This window comes from Globicephala melas, chromosome 20, assembly GCF_963455315.2.
Source record: "Globicephala melas chromosome 20, mGloMel1.2, whole genome shotgun sequence".
NCBI lineage: Eukaryota > Metazoa > Chordata > Mammalia > Artiodactyla > Delphinidae > Globicephala > Globicephala melas.
The window spans coordinates 51,422,216-51,439,715 of NC_083333.1; the positions used below are offsets into that span (position 1 = coordinate 51,422,216).

A 17,500-nucleotide genomic window follows, 5' to 3' on the forward strand; every position below is an offset into this window, starting at 1 on the left:
ACTAATATGCTAACGATGGACACTTGAGGACAACTTTTCATTCTGCCTGTGAGCGATTCCTTTGGCACGGCAGCTAGAGAGGACGAGGAGACCAAGGGAAATGGAAGGGACATGCCCTTCTAGTGACTGGTCCAGCAGCTCTGTCTGGCAGTCAGTGCCCAGGTCCAAGGCTGGGAGGAGTAATGTACCAATTCCAGAGGCTGCTCATGGAGAGGGGAGCCAGCCTCAGAGACTGGGACAGGAAGCTAAGTCTTTGTCAACCTCAGGGGCAATTGGGAGGCCACCAAAGCCATGGTTCTTACTGAGTCAGCCTAAATCCACTCAGAGATCAGGCTTGAAGGAGCCTGGGTCCCCAAGGCCCTTGGTCATGAGCCAAGAAATTCCGAGCTTTGTTAATGGTGGGAAAAGAGCCAGAGAGAAATCAGCTTTGCTTATGAGGTGAGGGAGAGAAGGGAAAGGGGGAATTTGGAGGTTAGAAAGAGGCCCAGGGAAGGGGGAGAGAGAGAGATTTTGGAGAAATTGTCCTTGTGCTTCCTGTGGTGTCATCTCCACCCTGTCCTCCTCCCCTTTCCATGCATCTGCCCCGAGCTGGACATGATTACTCAGAGGACCCTGAGACAGGCTGCTAGTGTAAGCCAGCTGTGATGATTTCAGCTCCAGTCAATGGGCAGAAAAGAAGACATGCTCTTCTTAGCCAGAAAAAGAACAAAATCAGTAGCTGAAGAAACAGGCAAGATTCAGGTGATTAGTAGGGAATCCCCACCTGTGGTGGGGACCCAGGAGCCCCTTCCAGCTGAGGAGGTAGGGGTCCCCCTTCCTGAAATCCTAGAGCTTCATCCCAGGAGAGTAGGCCTAGACTCCAGGGTGGCCTGTCCCACACAAGTGAAGTTCTGCCACTTTGCCAACACCAGAAACTGTGGCTATCAAGGATGTCTGAGGGAGAAGACTGGGGAGAGGGTGGAGTTGTGGAAAGAGGAAGGAGATAGAACCTTTGTATATTCTGTCCCTTAGGCCTAGAATGTCCTCCCCCAAGCAACCCTCCAACACATTTTCTCTGTTGTGAACCACTAGATATCCTTCAAAGTCTAATTAAAATGTTGTTCCCTCCGAAGCCTTCCCTGTAACTTTTAGGCAGTTGGTTCATTCCTCCTTGGTATACAGGCAGAATTGGGAGATACCCAAATAAAGTGGAGGTAGTCCAGGGCCCCACAGAAGGGAGGCTAGTTCCTAAGTCGGACTGTATATTCCAAATGTTTTGCCACATCCCCTAAATCTCTGGTTCCAAATTAGTGGGACCATGGCAACCTGCTGCTGACTTGCCCTTGTATCAATGAGTCCCAATGTTCAGGAAGCCCAAAACACAAGGCACCAAGTACCAAGGCCAGAAACAGCAGCAACAGGTAAGTAAGGCCCCCAGAAGATCCAGAGCAGGGCAAGGCCTGGCATAAGGGACAGCTGGGAGGTGCTGTAATACAGGGTTGCAATTAAGAGCAGGGGCTTGGAGTCTGACAGGCTGGGGTGTAAATCCAGGCTATGCCAGTGGGAACTGTGTGTCCTCGGGCAAGATATGTAACCTCTCTGGCCTCAGTTTCCTCAGCCGTAAAGCAAGGATGATAATAGTTCCAACCTAGTAAAGTTTTTGAAGATCTAATTCATGTAAAGTGCTTAGTATAGAGCCTGATATAGAGGAAGGAACCTCAGATTCAATATACTCCCCCCACCTGGTCTTCCTATACCCTATGTAGTAACAGCAACATCAATTCCCTCAGAGGCACCAACTGCGTTCTCCAAAAGAGCAAAGGAGCTGATTGCCTTCCTTCATGGCTTCCCCATCTCAGACGCTGAGATTTTGAGGATTGGCATCCAGCATGGGAGCCAGAACCTCATCTCGGGAAGGAGAAATTTAGATGGGAGACACATCTGACCAGCAGCTAATTGAAGGCTGCCCAATATGTGGCAGGGAGGGCTCAAGTTACACCGAGGGAATAGTCACCAGGTTGGGAGACATGGAAAATGTCAGGATATGTGCCTATCAGAGAAGTCGTTCCATCTCACGTCATTCACCAAGATGCACTAATATCTAGAGAAGTCGCCTGTACAGTTTCCCTCTGCAATCTCACCATCCTGACAGAGTTAGTTCTTATAGCTTGCCGCTAGCCTGGCACGGGCCTGACCTCCTTCCTTCCCAAGAGGAAAGGGAGCGCCACCACCTACCCAGGCAGGATGTGGGAGAGAAGCCTGACATACTTCTCAGACCTGCTCGCTCCTAAATCAGCCCTCATCAGCTCCAACCTGTTTTCCCGAAGGCGTCCTGGACTCGGCGCTCTGAGAGAGGAGCCCCGCAGAGCGCGCGGCAAATGTGGGTTTTGTCAGGGATGAGTCAGTCAACCTACTACGGTGCCCAAACTGCCAGGCCTAACATCCGATGCCCTCCACCGTTTGGCCAAATCTACTTCGCCTGCCTCGTCTCCGCGGTCCGCGCCCCCGACCCCGCCCAGGGTAGACTACGGTTAGAGCGGAGGCAAACAAACAACTCTGGGCGTGTCAGCCCCGCCCCGACTAGAGCATTGAGGAGCCGGGATTGGTTGATGTCTCCTGCGTTCTGATTGGTCGGGTGAGGGTGCTCATTCACAGGGAGCATTGCTCCACTCCCGCTGAAGTTTACTCCAATGCTGCTTCACTTTCTACAGTCTGCACAATAGTTGTGCACATTCTATGTAAATAGATAAAATTAAGTTCTATGATGTGCTTCGCAATATAGTGTTGGCCCACTGAAGGATGGCCGAATCTGTCAGTTTATTGTATTCCATTTCCAAATCACACATGTGCCGGTTAATGGACAGAAGCTGCAGGAGGGCTGTGTTTTGCCTTTCTGGGGTGAGGCTAGGGCTTATCCCGGGATGCCATTTGCTGCGTTAGCTTTTCAGAAGAGCCATTTTCCCAGCACCGATCCTTTCTATCATCTACACTTATATTTCACATTTCCTTGCCATGCTGTTCCATATGGTAGGAATGCTTTTCCTTCTCATTCACTTTTTTTTTTTTTTTTTTTAATGTGGTTAAATATTCCTGCTCACTAGCTCCTCTGGAGAAAAAGCTGATTGCAGGGCTTGGGCAGGGAGAACACAAAGTGAACCTGGAAGAGTTCTTTTTATTTGGAAATAATTTCAAACTTACAAAAAGTTGCAAAAATGAAAATAGTGCAAGAGACACCCGTATACTCTTTACCCACATTCACCTATTGCTAACGTTTTATCCCTTGCTTAATCACATATGGGCTCTCTATTTCTATATATATATATATATTTTTCCGAACTATTCCATGGTTTTATACATCATGGACCTTACCCCTAAGTACTCCTGTGTATATTTCCTAAAAATAAAGATAAGCTCTTACACCACAGTCGAGTTATTAACTTTCTACATTTACACTTATATAATACTTTTAGTTAACTTACATTCCAATTATGATCAGATTATGTCCTTGAGAGCATCTTCACTCCCAGGACAAGGCCTAGTCTAGGGTCAGGTGTTGCGTTTAGTTGCTGTGTTTCTTTAGTCTCCCTAAATTTGGACCATTTGTATAGCTGGCTTTTTAAAAAAAAAAATTACACACCCCTGCTTTTTTTTTTTAATATAACATTCTTCATTTTATGTTTGTCTGATGTTCTCCGTGATTAAATTGAGATTATTCATTCTTAGCTGGAATACTGCTGAGGTAATGTGTCCTCAGGATATCATATCTAGAGGCACATGACAGCCCTCTGTGCCTCATAGGTGATGTTACTTTATTTTTAATTTTTTTTACATCTTTATTGGAGTATAATTACTTTACAATGGTGTGTTAGTTTCTGCTTTATAACAAAGTGAATCAGTTATACATATACATATGTTCCCATATCTCTTCCCTCTTGCGTCTCTCTCCCTCCCACCCTCCCTGTCCCACCCTCCCTATCCCACCCCTCTAGGTGGTCACAAAGCACCGAGCTGATCTCCCTGGGTGATGTTACTTTAGATCAGTCAGTCAAGACATTGCCTAGTTTCTCCATCATATAATTACTGTTTTCCCCCTTGCAACTAATAAGAAGTCTGTGGGGAAACACATTAAGACCATTCAAATATCCTCCTCCTCATCAAAATTTCCCTCTAGATTTAGCATCTATTGAAGGTCTGATGCAGTCTTTATGATGATGGTGGAAACATCTCTGCACAAGAAAGGCAGGATGGGAATGTATCAAAAGAACACAGGGCCAGCAAATGGCCAAATCCGGAACAATCTAAGCATCAAAATAAATAATGATATGGGCTTCCCTGGTGGCGCAGTGGTTGAGAGTCCGCCTGCCGATGCAGGGTTCGTGCCCCGGACTGGGAGGATCCCACATGCCGCGGAGCGGCTGGGCCCCGTGAGCCATGGCCGCTGAGCCTGTGCGTCCGGAGCCTGTGCTCTGCAATGGGAGAGGCCACAACAGTGAGAGGCCTGTGTACCACAAAAAATAAAAAAATAAAAAATAAAAAAAATTAATGATAATAATAAATTATAAGCTCTTGGGAATTCCCTGGTGGTCCAGTGGCTAGGACTTGGCGCTTTCACTGCCATGGCCCGGGTTCAACCCCTGGTCCGGGAACTAAGATCCTGCAAGCTGTGCAGCGCAGCCAAAAAAAAAAAACTATAAGCTCTTGAAGGAAAGGAAGAATTCATGAAGACGTAAGTAAATGAATTAGTGTATCCTGCTGCTCCTTTAATTCTCAGTTCCGCTTTCTGGGGAAGCAACCCTGCAGTGGCAGCTGTGCCCCTTTATGCTGTCACACTAGCTGTGCTGCTCCTTTGACCAGCCACCATCAGGTGACAGTTCCCTGACTAGGGAATGGAGCCGAACTGAGCCCTGGCTCTACCTCCCCCTACCCCAAAGGGAGCAGGCCCTGCAGCCTCAAGTGTGGGACCTGGGCTGAAGGTCTGGACCCTAGGAACCCAGTCCTGTCAGGGTTGTCTTGCCCCGAGGGGCTCAGTCCTGCCCCTTGGGGAGAGGTTTCTATCTTCCTTTTTAAAGAGACACCTGGTGAGTGAACTCTCCCTCAAAGATGTCACTCAGCCCTTTAGGGTCCTCCACCCACCACCCTGGAACTAGCTGTGGTATAACCCCAGGGATGCTCTTCCGCCAAAGAATAAGACATTTTTGCCATTTCTCCTAGTGCCCAGAGCTCGGCTCAGGGGCTGAGGAAGTAGTGCCAGCTCCCTCTCTTTCCTTTCCTGGCCATTTACTGGTGCAACAGAGGTTCCCTCGCCCGAAGCACGAAGGAGCCCTCCCCAGAACTGCAAGGTCCGAAGGCTCCTTCTCCACCCGTGGCCCTGCTTCCCAAGTCCCCCAGGAATATGCATCCTGCCCCACCCCCAACCTCTTCCATGGATCTTCATCACCGGAGAGAATCAGATCTGAACATCTGGATGAAACTGATCGCAGGCAGACCTCCTTGGAATTAAAAGAATGACAATAAGTAAAACAGGCATCATTCATTAAGTGTATTAGAGTGACGAGGAACAGAATTTGCAGCCAGACCACCTGAGTTCCTCTCCTGCCTCTGCGAAGAAACTTGGGCAAGTTACTTAATCTCTCTGTGCCTCAGTCTCCTAGTCTGTAAACAGGGCCTAATGGTAGTACCTAGCACAGGGCCATTGAGGAGTAAATGAGTTAACAATGTAAATGTTAACTGGTATTATGGGTTTAAGTTATAATTATTATAATTGCTATCTCCAGGAGTATAGTGAAGTGCATGGGCTCTGGAGTCACAGGCTGGGTCTGTGTCTTGGTTCTATCACTTATTGCTGGACCTTGGGAACACTTTTGACCTCCCTGTGTCTCAGTTTCCACATCTGTAAAATAGAAATGGTAATAACGCCTGCCCCTTGGTGTTTTTCTGAAGGCCAAATGAGCTAAAATGTGCAAAAATACTTAAAACAGGGCTAGACATTGTAAACGTTCAAGAAAATTTATCATTTATTATTATTATTTTTAACCTAGTGGGGAGAAAGGTGATATTCTTATCATCATTTTAGAGATGAGGGACTCAGAAAGGTTAAGTAATTCGCCCAAGGTCACCCAGCTTGTAAACGGATACAGCTGAGATTTATTTGTACCCTGGTCTGACTGGCACAAAGGTCTGGGCGCTTAGCCACTACGCTATACTTAGGAGGTTAGAGGGAGTTCAGGAGGAAGAAGGAATCTGCTGCTTCAAGCTGGGATTGAACATTTAACCTCTGTGAATGTTTAACTCCAGGCTGGCTTTCCCCAGGAGCTGGTCTGGTGCAGGACCAGGGGACCTCACTGCCTCAAACTCTTGGTATTGTCAAGAAAATAAAAATAAATGTTAATATTCTATTTTTAAATTCCAGCTTGTGCCTTCTCCGCAGATTCTTTAGTGTGGTGTTCCGGGCCATCCACTGTCACACCCTCCTCACCTTTCCAACTTCATTTTGCTACGTTACCCACCACCCACCCTGCAGTCTGGCCACAGTGGATATTTACCCACATCCAAATACGCCTCAACATTCCCTGCTCCGTGCCTTTGCTTATGCTGTGCCCACAGATGGGAATGCCCTTATCCCCAGCTAAAATCTTTTTCATCTCCTGCCTCTTTTGCACAGCGAAAAAGCCAACTGTTCAAAGGTGCTCTCTCTGACCGGTCCTTCATGAGAATTAACCTTTTCCTTCCTGAGCAGCCCCAGAGCCCTCTGCTTACACCTTGATTTTAGTAAGTGTCACACTCTGCCTTGTATTATTTTGCTAGCTGCTCCATATCCACCTTGCCCTTAGATCTGGAGTGGGGGTGAAGAGGGGCTACATACTGTTCATCTTTGGGGTCTCAGTATGAGTACACGGGAAGTCAACAAAAATGGTCATGCAACTGGATTGAAATAGTCGAAGTTAGACAAAATTATGGAGGAAAGTTACTTATATTTCACTTTCCTCTTTGCAGTCATATATAATGATTTTTTTGGTGGGGGGGCACACTGCGCAGCACATGAGATCTGAGTTCCCTCACCAGGGATCGAACCTGTGCCCGCTGCAGTTGGAAGCGTGGAGTCTTAACCACTGGACTGCCAGGGAGGTCCCCATACATAATGATCTTGAAAGCTATATATATATATATATATATATATATATATGTGTGTGTGTGTGTGTGTGTGTGTGTGTGTGTGTGTGTGTGTGTGCGCGCGCGCGTGTGCGTGTGCGTGTGTGTGTGTGTGTGTGTGTATGATTATAAAGGAATGTATGTTCGGTGTAGGAAGTTTGGAAAATCTAGGAAAATATGAAAAACACTAACAGTAAAAGTTATCTATAAAACTCTCATCCAACAGTTGTTAACATGTTGGCATGGTTTTTTCTATGTTTATAACTAACTAAATAAAAATTACTAAATAGCCTCACATTGCATATGCTGTTTTGTAGCCTTCCTTTCCCGTAACATATTTTGGATATTTTAACAGACATTTAATATTCTTTAAAAACAACTTTAATGGTTGCACAGAGTTCCATTTATCTACACCTAATCTCCACCCCACCACCTTGTACAGGACAAGCTGACAGCCTCTGAACAGAAAGGCAGGACACCTGGAGCCTTACAGTCAGTTACCAACGAAGGGAAGACACATGGTTTTTGTAAGGACAAACCAGGCATGTCTCACCACCTGTCAGAAGTCAGTTCTTTGGCAAATATTTACTCACTCATGGGGCCAGCCAGGCCTTGGGCTGGGAGGTGTGGGCACTGAGACAGAAGACACCCCCTACCTCCCAGGAGCTCGTTCAGAGACCAGCTACAATACCATGTGCTTTATAGAGGCTGGCAGGATGGACAAAGGGACGGCATGGGAACAGTTTGTTACACAAGGGCAAGAGGGTTCAAAGGAGGTGCCACAGGCGTGACATTGGCTGGGGCGCTCTGGGAAAGGGTAAGCGTCCCAGGGAATCCTTCTCTCAGGTGGGAGCCAGACTGGCAACCCCACAGGCATCCGTTTAGTTATTGTCCGAGAAGGGGGTCATTCACTCATTTCGGGGGGCCACTGTTTCCACGTTTCACCCATGTGTTCTTTCAAAACCCCGAAGTGAAATTACCAATTCTTTAAAAGTTTCCTCTGAGTTTCTTAGTCAAATCAGTGAAGATGGAGAAAGGGATAGGATGACGCAGATCATCTGGCTGTTTACCCCACTTTCTTTCCCACTTTGGGCCTTGTTAAGCTACCTTTGGTGGTTCGAGGAGGGGAGGGAGTCCCCTGATGGCTGGGACCATGTGGTTGCTTCCAAAACCTCAGCCACACGCTCTTGTCACCATTCAGGCCTGCCATTTGTCCTGGGCTGGGGAACTCCCCAAGGGAAACATCCTGTTGGGGGAAGGGCCTCCCTAAGGCATTTAAATTTCATTCTCCCAGCCCTGGGGACTCACCCACATCTTTTCAACAAAGCAGAGACATCACCAGTCTATGCTTTAGAAAATAATTGCAAGCATTGAGGACGACGGATTGAAAGGCAGGGGACCTGGTGGCCTGAGCAGTGGGAATGCAGAGGGGAAAGAGTCCAGAGAAATTCAGGAAGTAGTAAGCCCAAGTTTACTTAGGGGTGTGAACGTGGGAGAGGAGAAAGGCAGTGTGTGAAGTTGGTGGCTTGAGTGAATGGGATGTGCCTTCTCCCAGGACAGAGAATTCTGGCACAGGAGATGCAGAGATGAAGGGTTCCGGACCAGCCATGCTGAAGGTGAGGCAGTTGTGGTGCAGCCTGTCCAATCAGGAGTTCAGGAGAGGGGGCAGGTGTAGGAATGGGCCATCAACACACTCTTTATTATACCAATACCAGCACTCATTGAACATTTAAGGTGCAAGGCACTGTTCTGGGCACTTCACGTGTGAATTTGTTTAATTCTCAGTACAATCTTTTGAGGTAGGCACTGTAGTGAGCCCCAAATACAAATCAGGAAACAGGCACAGAGGGAGTTAAGTAACCTGCCCAGAGTCATGCGGCAGCAGGTGGCACGGTCAGGGCTTGGTACCCACTCTGCTCTCTTCCCTCCGTGAGAGCACCCTGGGAATTGCAGGATTTATGGAAAAGTGAAGAGGACTGTGCCCTGGCAAAGCCTCTGAGGCAGGCAGAGCTGAAGTAATGAAGGAGTTGGTTGGAATTCCCTGGCGGTCCAGTGGTTAGGATTCTGCGCTCTCACTGCCGAGGGCCCGGGTTCAATTCCTGGTCAGGGAACTAAAATCCCACAAGCCGTGTGGCGTGGCCAAAAGGAGAAAAAAATGAAGGAGTCTGTAGAAAAATCAAGAGGATAGGAGGCCTTGGGGGTGAGAGTCCCCTCAAGGAGGAGTTAACGGCATCCCAGGTGACAAGCGGGCCCAAGGGTGAGGTGGGGAGGAGGCCAGTGGGTTGAAATGACTGGGAGCCGCTGGTGCCTCCTATGGAAAGGTTATGATGGGGAAGAAAGCTGGATTTCGAGGATTGAATGGGGACTGAGGAAGCAGAGAGAGGATGTTAAGTCTCCTGATGAGTGGGCAAGAGAGAAATAGGGTAATGGCCTGAGGGTAGGGCAGGGTTGGGGTACGGGTGTCTTACCAGGGCACATTCTGTAGTGTTTGTGGGTATGAAGCGGGGCGGGCTGTGGGGGGAGGAGAGAAAGAACTGAAAGCAAAGGGACATCTCAAGCTCTGAGATGAGCAGAGACAAGAGGGGCCCAAACCAGGGTAAAGCCAGGGAAACAAAGGATGGGGAGAGTGAGGAGGAAGGAACAGGCCTCCATAACCAATAGACTGCAGGGGAAGGGACACTTCGGACTGAGGTTTCCAGCTGTGAAGCCAGGGTTGGGGTCGGGGGGGCTTGGGAAGGAAATGCTCTGGACCTCTCGCCTCCTTGCATTTGGGGTGTCCAAGGGACCTGCAGGTGGAAAGCCTCTGCAGGCAGCTGGGTGTGATGGGCTGGAGCCCAGGAGGGTGGGCTGGCCTGGGGTCCTGGGGAACATTCAGCTCAGATGCAGTGGTGGGAGCAAGCGAGGTTACCCAGTGGGGTGTGAGAGGCAGGGAAGGAGTCTGAGGAAAAGCTTCCAGGAAGACAGCCCGGAGAGGAAGAGTATGTTACCAACGCCTAAGAAGTGTTCTTCAAGGAAGAGCGTGCATTACGGTGATCGGTTTCATTTGATGACTATATGAGTAATACATGAAAAGATTTTGTGAGCACTGGCCTCCCAGTGTAAACAGCAAAATCTCCAAGTTTGCAGGTGCATTTTCCCAGCTCCAAAATGCCAAGGTGACAGGGAGAGGAACTGCAGAGGGATCTTGCAAGTAAGCAGAAAAGTGACATGAACTGCACTGTGGGCAAGTGTAACATAATCTAGTGAGTGAGCTCTCGGTTACCACTTTGGGAAAGGAGACAGGAGTCAGCACGGAGGCATGGGTCAGTCCCTCCAGATTAAGGGTCTTTAACCTGGGGTCTAGGGACCACCTCCTGGAGTTTCAAGGGCCCCCAAAACTGAATGTACCACCAAGTGAGGGGGCCTGGGGACAGGTGGGTGGGAGAGAGGAGATCCCTGGGAGGGGGTTGGGAAACTGGCCCTGGAGCTCAACTCCACACGCTAGTTACTGCTGGGCCTCCCCAGAGGGTGTGGTTCTGAGGTTTCTCCCTCTCCCAGGTTCCCAACCTGCTGAAGAAACTTACCCTCGACACGCAAATGATGGAAACACACGGGTGTCTGGGGCACTCTGGTTTGTGGTTTTTACCTTCAGATGTCTCTGTGGCTGAGCACGTTGATTTGTCTCAGCTGGCTAGGGGACTGCAAGCCCTCAGGGGAGGAGGGGAGAGGGAGCTGTTCCCTAAGATCTGTACCCAGATGGGCAAGTGGGTCTCTAAGGCACGCTTATCCAGGAGGAGGGTGCAGGCCTTGGCAAGCTGTCTGGGGGCAGTGCTGGACCTGCATTCTGGCCATTGTCAGCCTCAGATCCCTTCCTTAGGTAGCTCCTCTTCAAAGCTGGATGCTTGGCAGGTCACCCACCACCTGCCCCACCCTACCCACCCCCCAGTTGGAGTCTGAAACTAAACCATGTGGAAAAGAAGAGCCAAAGTTGATTTCCCATTTATTAAACAAGTTCTTCTGTGGGAGATCTCAGGGCTCAGACGCCCCTGAAGTGACCTGGTATGTTTGAGAGGAGATGGGGAGATGGCAGGTGACATCTGATGGTGTGATTGGGTACTACTTTGATTTCTTGACCTCCTCCCCACCATCTCCTTTGACCTCAGCCTTTTATTTTGTTTACTTTCCTGAGCCCTTACTCCCGGGGGGCCTCCCTCCCCTCCACCACAGGTGTCCCAGGTCCCAGATGCGTGTCCACATTCTGCACCCTCTCGGGCAGTCCGGCTCTTAGGTCTCCCCCGCCCCCAGCCGAGGTCTCTGGTCTCCCTCCCGGCGTCGCTCCCCGAGCAGGGTGGGGCAGGACGCCCCGCACCCACTCTGCCCGGGACCGAGACTCCCCGCTCACGCCCTCCGGCCCGCCAGCCGGGAGTCCCCGCGGCTGCTGCGGGGGTCCGGCGGGGATCCGCCTCGTCTTGGCCTGGCAGCCCCCGGCCCCCGCGACTGCGTTACTAGCGGACCCCGATACCGCTTCCCTCCTCCCTCCGAGGGGTCTGCATCGGAGAGGGTCTGGGGGCCGCTGCCCGGCCCGCGCTCGGCCCGCAGTCCCGCTCCTCCCCGCGCAGCCCCACTTGTGGCCCCGCGGCGGCCGCGCAGGGACAGCTGCATTTCGCGCCGCCCGCCGCTAGGAAGCCGGCCGCGCCTCGCTTTCCCCGCCTCCCGCGCCCCAGCCGCGCCGCCGCACCCGGCCCGCCGCCGCCGCCGCCGCCGCCGCGGGATCGCGCCCCTCCCCCAGCCCCCGGCCTCTCCGGCCCGCGGGGAGCGGACGCGCGCGCGGCTGCTCGGTAAGACCTCCCTTCGCTCCCCGCCGGCGCCGCCCGGCCCGCGCGCGGCCCCGACCCGGCCAGGCCCCACCTTCCCGGGCCCGGTCTCCGAGGCGCCGCCGGGAGGGCCGGGCGGGCGCGAGTTTGATTCCCTGGGCGGCCGCCGCTGCTGCCGGGAGCCCGCGCCGCCTCAGCCTCGTGCGGCGGTTCGGCCCCGCATCCTTCCCGAGCCGCCGCCTCCTCCCGGGCCGCGGGCGCGCGGGGCGAGCGGGCACCTGGGGGCTGGGAGCGGGTCGCGCGGGGAGAGGGGTGGTCGCGGGCGGGCAGCGCGGGGAAAGCGAGCGAGGCCTCGGCGAGCCGGCGCCGCCCGGAGCCCCTTCCCCGGCTGCTCCCCCTTGTGTGTGTGGGCGCCCCTCCCCGCTTGGCCCGGGCCGGGTTGGGGGGGGGCGCTGGCTGCTTGGCGACGGCTGGCGGGGGGGCGGGGCGGGGGGCGCCTGCCGGGGCCAGAGCTCCTTTTAGGAAAAGGGGAGGTTCGCTTCCTGTCCCCGCGGATGTCACAGGTCGGCTCAGCTTTTTCTGGTTCCACCCGGTCCCCTGGGAGCTGCATCTCTCGTGGCTCGGCCAGGGAAAGTTCACCAGGCACTGTCCCCGCCCCTGCTTCCCCCCCACCCCACCCCGTCCGGCCCTAAGTGCCCAGGGCTCTAAGCTCCAGGGGGTTGGTGTCGGCGCTAATTCTTTCTTTCCTCTTCATTTTCTGGTTGCATTGTTGTCTTACACCTAGCACGGGCTTGCCCGTTTCTTTTCCCGTTAAAAGAAGTTTTAGTTCCAAGAAATGAAATTCCGGGAGAGGAATTTGATTTAAGCGGAGGGAGGTTTTAGATTTTCCTTTTTGTGGTTAGAGTGGAGGGTGACTGGGAATTTATTAAGTTGTCCCAGAGGTGATAGAGGATACAAGACCTTCTCACTCCCCACCTGACCCTCCGGCAGGAGCATCGCTGAGCACGGGGAGGGTGCCTTCCTGTTAGTTACCCTGCAGTACCCTGAGCCGCCCTGCTGGGGAGAAGGGACTCAGGGAGGTGCTTGGGCCTCTCATTCCTTTTCTTTGCCAGGCATGCTCATCTTTACAGCCTGGGTGGAGCTGGCCAGATGTGCCTGAAGGAGGTGAGGGACACCAGGAATTCTCTCATGAAGGAAGTTGTCTCACCATGAGATTTGGCCCCCTTGGGATCAAGTGTGAAATGGGTCCCTCTCTGTTGTTGGCAGTCGAGGCCTTTGGAACCTCAGTTTGAATGGAGGATGGCATCCCTGGGCTGGAGAGAGAAACCTGGCTCAGGTCACCAGGAAGCTGGAGGGTGTGTGAGGGACCCCACCCCAGCTCACGTTCTGCAGCTGGAAGGACAGGAGACAGGGGATCAGGAGTGGGGACTCGGGCCTGGGCACATCCTTAAATAGGAGAGAGACCTTGGGCAGCTAGGATGGTCTAGGGATGATGATATGATGGGGCGGGGGGGAGGGACTTGGGACCAGAGTTGGGGTTATGTGTCCCTTTGAGAATCCGGTGACAACTCTAACTCCCCCCTCCCTCCCTCTGACACGTGCATGTGTGTGAGGACACATTTTGTATGTAGTATCAGAAGGTCACTGTGCCCCTTGGAACTGGGGCCCCTGTTGAGACCCCTGATCTAGAGTCTGGTCCAGCCTAGGCCATTCAGAGCAGTTCTCTCCTTTGTGTTGGGTCAGTGAATAGTCCCAGGGTGCGGAGAGCAGACCTCTCAAGAGGGCTTTTCTCATGACCTTCCGATGCGACTTTGGGCCGTGGCCATAGAGACCTGGAAACCCTGGACCAGATCCCAGCTCCCTACAGCTAGCCAGAGGATGGGGGCTGATGTGGTGGCCCTTCTCCAGGGGCTGATTTTGCTGTCTATGTGGTGAGAAGGCTCTGGGCACTAACTGGGCCAGGGCCACAGAACTGTTGAATTAGAGGTAAATACAGGGACAGGGTGAGGGATGGATATTCTGGTGTTTCAACAGAATAGGAGCGAGGTACTTTAATAGCCCCAGCTCATTCTTGGGGCCACGGGGTTGAGGTGGGAGAAGGTGCTTCAGTGGAGAGTGTAAGCATGAAAGACAGTCCTCCTTTTGAGGAGGTCTTTGGGCAGAGTTGTTCAAGGCCAGGATCGAGGTATTTTAGGTTCCTTAGATCCTTCTGGACTAGGCAAGTCGGGGCCAGAGGGAATGGCTGTCACCATCCCCAGTGCACCCCCAAGGAGACCTGGCCTGCCTTTTCTTTCTTAGCCAAAGCTCACTGGGCCCTGGGCTGCTGCTCAGGTGTTGGTGGCATTTATACTTGGGGATCTGGAAGAGCCTTTAGTAGGGTCTGCTGTCTGTGACTTCTCTGCTTGGTACTGAGAAGCCCTTCTTAGGTTCAGGTGCCCCCAGACAATGGTAGTCCATGGAGACTTTTCTTTGCCTAGCAAGCAGTGTTGAGCATGTGGTAGCACTCAGACTAGTCTGTTCCTTCAGAGCTTCCTACATTTACTTTGCCCTTATGGATTTCCCCGATCCTGGCAATAAGCAACATAGGCAGGTGTATTCTGGAGCCTTGGGGGGCAAGAAGCTGGGAGTCAGACAGGGATCACCTCTGACTATACAAGGTGGCCTGGAGGAGGTGATGTCTCCGTTTTGTTGGCTCTTAGACTTACAGGAAGTGAGAACCATAAAGGGCTTTGGAGACACTGTGGTCCAGTGGTCCCTGACTTGGAACTTGGAAGTTGTGTTGGTGGGATGTAGGGTCCCGTTGTGGTGACTAGAGATTCGCATTCATCGGTGGACTTGTCTGTCGGCCGCTACACCGGCTGCCACAGGTTGGTGAGTTTAGAATGCTGGTTATGTCGGCTCACTCAGTTCTTCTCTGATGCTCTCTGCTTTTAACCTCCCAGTAGGCATCTCTGATGTGTCAGAGTAATATAATGGACTCCTAATAATGCAGCTATGGCTCTTATCTTTAAAACAGGTCATAAATAATAAATAGAGTAACAATGCCCGTCAACATAAACTCCCTTTTCATAAAATGTGAAATGCACTGAGGAATGATTGGTGGGATGAAAACTTTCCAAATCCCTCTAACCTCCACCCGCAGGAGGCAATCTGGCCACTCTGTGCCCATTTCCATAATAGCTTAGTGGTTTAGAATGCAGGATCTGAAGCACATACATATTCCCAGTTGCAATTCCAGCTCTCCATCTTACTCTATGACTTTGTAGATGCTTCAGTTTCTCAGCTTTAGAAAAAATGAAAGGAGATCTATGCCAGACAGAAGGTACTATTATTATTATTTCTTCACTTGGGTGCTAATGTTCTGAGGCTTCTTATTGCTAAGGAAGATCTTTGGTAAAAACTAGAGGCTGAGGCTGGCTTTTGGAGGGGTGGGATGGGATAGGATGAGGCTTAAATTTTGAGCAGAGGGGAGATGACGAGCTGAAATGTCAAGAGATGACAGAGAAACATAGTTGGGGGCAGAATGACCCGGCGTTCGTAGCCCTGCTGTGGAACCAACTCTTCTCCCTTCTCTTTGGAGGATGTGCCCTCTAAGCTGGTGGGGGTGGGGTGGGGGGAGGATGATAATCAGTAAAAAGGGTTGAATGGTTTTCTATGTTAATGCTAATATTGGTCCTGGAGGAAGGGGGTCTGGTGGGGGGAGGGCAGGCCCAATGTCAGTCAGGAGTGGAAGCTGCCGGGGCAGGTCAGGGGTTCTGTGAAGCAATAGGCTTGGTAAATAATCATTCCAGCTCTCACTGAGCACTTGCTGGGGGTCAGACCCTGTTCCAAGTGCTTCTCGTGGATCAGCTCCTTTCATCCTCACAAGGTCCTATGAGATATTATGTCTATTTTTCAGTGAAGAAACGGAGCTATAAAGAGGTTAAGTAACTTGACCAAGGTGACATGGCTAGAGACTGGCAGAGCCAGGATTTGAACCCAAGAGGCCTGGCTATAGAGCTTACATCGTTAGGGAAATTCTCAGAGAGACCCCTACTGAGCCAAGGGCTGGGAGGCGGGGATGCTGGGTGGGGGGATTGGAGGGGTTACGTGCTCAGGGTGAAGGGCTGATAATGCAACATTCAAGCATCATTGGGACGTGCCTGGAGGGTTCAGCCTAGCGCAGCCTACTGAGAACCACTGGCTCAGTGCCAGACACTCTCCTGGGGCCTGACCCTGAGTACAAAGGTCACTAAGACATGACCCCTGTCTGGGAGATGGCTATAGTCTAGTTGGGGGGATAAACATGTCAGCCTAGAACTGTAGCTGCCATGGCAAATGCTGCACTGAGGTGAAGCGCTGAAGAAGGGGATGCTTTTCCAGCCAGAAGAGGAGCTGGGACAGGAAGGGCTTCCTGCAGGAGGGGGCACTTGAGCTGAGTGAGGGTAAAGGTGGCTGCTGCCCCATGGGCTTTTTTTTTTTTTTTTTTTTGCGGTACGCGGGCCTCTCACTGCTGTGGCCTCTCCCGTTGCGGAGCACAGGCTCCGGACACGCAGGCTCAGCGGCCATGGCTCACGGGCCCAGCCGCTCCACGGCATGTGGGATCTTCCCGGACGGGGGCACGAAGCCGTGTCCCCTGCATCGGCAGGCAGATTCTCAACCACTGCACCACCAGGGAAGCCTCCCATGGGCTTTCGATCTGACCACAGAGTGTATTGCTCTCCCACTCTGTGAATTCTGAGTAGAACCGAGGGTCGAATTTTCTGGATCCTGCAACGCCCTTGCCTTATTTGGCTACCTTGATGCTTTTGTGGTTTTTAAAGTCACCTCCTATACTGCCTGCAGTGAACATGCTGAAGAAGAAATAAAAATCTTGTAAGAGTTGTTGCTCAGAACACAGTGATTCACTCTTGTCTCTCCGTACTTAGAAGCAGAACCAGAGGCAAATGAATGTAAACTGCAGAGGAAGGACTCGAGTAAGGTCTGAGGACAGTGTTGCAGATAGGATGTGAGATGTGAGAACAAGTGACACAGGAGCGGAGGGGAACCGCCATCCCCGAAGGTCTTTAGAAATGGGAACAAGTTCCATTTGTCTTTGTGGTTTAAGAGGTTTCATCTGGAGACAGGAAGATGAAGTAGAGGCCCCTTGAGATCTGTGTCAGCTCAGCAACGGGAGGGGAAAAGGATCTGGAATTTTTGAGCTAGAATGTTGCTCACATCTGGCCTAACCCCTCCTTTTACCATTGAAGTGGCTGAAGAGTGCCCATCACCGTAAGTGGCTCATTCATTAGTTAATGAGCCAAGACACAAACCACATCTGCCCAGCAGCCATGTGCTGCCCTGTGTCAATCCCTGTCAGAGGGGATGCATTCTGGGGGCACTCCGCAGCCCTACTGGGTGGAGTCCACGCCTCGTGAAGAGGGCTGCAGGAGACCTGCAAGTAGTTGACCGCTTGTCTGGCCGCTGGCACTAGAGGAAAGCTGCAGCTCCTAATCACGAGATGTTTCTGAGAATGGCCCAGTCGGAGCCAGCGGTCATCTTATTCACCCTTCTGGCCCAGCACCTAGATGAGCTTCAGGCATACCTACAGGGCCTTCAGT

General features: G+C 51.8%; 1 protein-coding gene across 4 annotated transcripts in view; it reads left to right on the top strand.

Annotated features, from left to right (window-relative positions):
• The first annotated feature begins 11,845 nt into the window (after positions 1–11,845).
• CUEDC1 (CUE domain containing 1) overlaps positions 11,846–17,500 on the top strand; it is a 76,602-nt gene continuing 70,947 nt past the window's right edge. Inside the window, exon 1 of one of the 4 annotated variants that reach the window (XM_060290655.2) lies at positions 11,846–11,945. The gene's annotated coding sequence lies outside the window, so the exon portion shown is untranslated. Of the gene's footprint in view, positions 11,946–14,672; positions 14,789–17,500 lie in introns of those variants that run through there. The other 3 variants (XM_030881662.3, XM_060290658.2, XM_060290656.2) reach the window with 3 other exon arrangements.